Below are 2,896 nucleotides of genomic sequence, written 5' to 3'. Positions count from 1 at the left end.
TAAAACGGTCACCAGGCAATATTATCGTTTATCGCAATAAATTTTGAGACAATTAATCGCCCAGCAAAATTTGTTATCGTGACAGGCCTAATTGAAGTCCATAGGTTTAATATTTATTTTGGTTGGTAATAGGCTTGTGAGGAATTCTTTGTAAAGTTCATACAAACTGAAAAGTAGAATTAAAATTATGAGAAAAGTTATGATTATTTAATCCAGACAGAACTGTAGTTAGCTACAGTATATTATTTTAACCATGTAAACTTTTTTACCCTGCCTCTAAAAATAATTGGAATTGGGAAATGTTAGGAAACAAAATTGCAACAAGAAGCAGAACCAGAATTATTCAAATTCAAACGATGCCCAGATGTAATGTACTTGTGCCAACAAAAAAAAAAAATGTTGTTGGTTTATCTTTTTCCTTCCAACTTTTAAAATAAATCTGATAAGTCCATTCTTGTCGTTACCATAATTGTAAATCAGTGCAGAATTATCGTGTGTACTTGCACCTTCTGGAAAATCTTTGACAATTATGGACTCTTAACCAATTTCTTTGATCAATGATCAGAGCTAATCTGATCTAATACTGGTGATGAGATAACAGTGGAGACACATGTTTCTCGATGACCTACGTAAAATTCAGATAAATGACACCATGGGACCTTTAGCTTCATAATTCCTTTAGCCTTCACAGAGCATGTTCACAAAGGATTGATTGTCACTAAAGGTCATGATAAGGATAAGGATGTTCCACTTCCACACAGCTGGCCAAAGTCTCAGACAAAAAAAAGTCAGAAACTGTCACAAAACAAGTAAAATGTCCATGCAGCATGACATAAAGGAGGATTAATGATGTTGACAAGGCACAGAGAAGGCAATGTTTTTGCAAGTGAAAAGAAAGGGTTTTTTTAAAGTGTGGGGTGTGTGTAGTGGCGCAAGACGAATGGTGGGTCATTTCTGGTTACTTCGGAGACTCAGTATCCAGGAACTCAAACAGTGATACACAAAGACACAACGTGACACACAGGAACACCAAATATATCCCAGAGCTTTGTGGGTTTAACCTATGTGTGTGTGTGTAAATCCTTCTGTGTGCCGCAAGGTTTTTGCATTTGTGTGAAAGCGAATTTATCATCAAGTATGTGTGTGTGTGTGTGTGTGTGTGTGTGTGTGTGTGTGTGTGTGTGTGTGTGTGTGTGTAGTTTTCCTTTTGTGACAATAAATTGCATGAGTTGGTGGTAAACAAGCAATGTGGGAGAGATGAAGAAACGTGAGAGGCACAGGGGAAAATTTAACCTGACAGTCTCTGCCAGTCTTAGTGGAAAATTTGACTGTTCCCTTTTTGACGTGGTGTGGGGTGGGGGTATTTCAAGCTCCCTCACTCCAACAATATGCTAGACAAAACACTGTTTACAAAAATGGCCTAATGTTATAACAGGAAAGAAAAGGGAGGGCGGCAGAGCAGCTGAGCTTCCCAGCCCCCATAGCTCCTGTCTTAGAGTGCCTGTCCCTTGTGGCAGGATGTCAGCATTGTTCAAATGCAAAAACAGCCCTCCTGCCTTCTGATATAAACACATGAATCTAAAGTCTGCTAGAGGAGGAAATTGAAGAGGTAGCACACAGGGGAAGTTGGGCACTGTGAATGAATCTTAATGTACTCCAAATCAGAGCAAAGCCTTGAAGGGTTGTATGGCACCGCTGTTTATTTCTCTACTAAAGTCAAATCTCCACGGGCAAAGCTGTGTGATGCCTGGTGGTGTAGGGAATCAATTCTTCAGAGACTTTGTGGTGACAGAAAGGGAAATCACAGCGGTGTTTCAAAGTCGTTTGAGGGAAGGGGTGGTGAGGTATGCATCCGCATTTGCCACTTTGCAAAAGCCTCAGGCGAGGAGCAAAGTGGATAACTCCTTCTTTAACAGGTATGAGTGTGAGCGGCGGCTACAACTGGAAAAGACTGAACTGTCCACTAAACATATTTTATATCAAAAGGATCTAAAGTAGGATATAAAGATCAAACAGGTAGATGAAACTTAAAATACAATTTTTTCCATTAAAAAGCTAATTAGCTGTTATGGTGGGTTTCTGTGGGTTTGAGGACACACTGACAAACGCAGCGTAGCTCGGAAAGGTCTTCACTTGAAATTGAGAGCGTTCAGCGGGATGCCGGGCAGTTAATCCAAGGGTGCAAAAGTCCAGGGTTAATAAAGGGCGCTTCGAAGCCTGAAGGATGGGAGCCAGCGTTCCTCTGCCAGACCACACAGCTGGACAAATCAGGCCTGACAGACAGAGTGCCATCATTTTAATGGTACACAAAAAAAAGAGGATAGGAGGAGAGATTAGAGAACACACAGGTTAAGGTCTAAGGACCCGGATCGATACGAGCTGGCCCAGAGTTGTTGCTTGGAGCAGCCTGACACAATGAATGAAATGAAGAGTGACAACCAAGTGTCCAGCCTCTCCACACATCACAGTCCTCCTCAAGAAAAGGGGAGCTGTTGTGCAGCTCGCCTCTAACCCGTCTGAAGCAGTGAGCAACTCATGTCTAATGGGTTCAGACCGCACCAGGATTCTGTGAAATGGAGGGATGATGGGTTTTTCTCTTTTTACTTATTTGATTTTACGTGTTTTCCTTTTTTGTGATTGAAAATGTGACGGTCACAAAAATGGCTGGTAAGTACCGAGTCCAGCCTGTGACATTGGATCACGTGGCCACGCAATGTTTACGTTGTGGCCACGAGATAATTATTGTGGTCATTTCCATGCAGAGACTGTTGATTGTTATATGGACAAGTTTGAATTTATTAAATTCTATTTTAATATGGGAATAAATGACATATTTCAGTAATTCTAAGCGTTATATGTTGCAGCTATAAGATAAAAGTGACAAATGGAGTTGTAT

At 40.9% G+C, this 2,896-nt stretch overlaps 1 protein-coding gene across 3 annotated transcripts in view; it reads right to left on the bottom strand.

Annotated features, from left to right (window-relative positions):
• Positions 1-2,896, bottom strand: part of ttc28 (tetratricopeptide repeat domain 28) — a 253,039-nt gene that overhangs the window by 52,062 nt on the left and 198,081 nt on the right. The gene's annotated exons all lie outside the window — the stretch shown is intronic.

The sequence above is a fragment of the Austrofundulus limnaeus genome, unplaced genomic scaffold, assembly GCF_001266775.1.
Source record: "Austrofundulus limnaeus strain Quisiro unplaced genomic scaffold, Austrofundulus_limnaeus-1.0 Scaffold88, whole genome shotgun sequence".
Lineage (NCBI taxonomy): Eukaryota > Metazoa > Chordata > Actinopteri > Cyprinodontiformes > Rivulidae > Austrofundulus > Austrofundulus limnaeus.
This window is presented reverse-complemented; position numbering and strand designations above follow the sequence as displayed.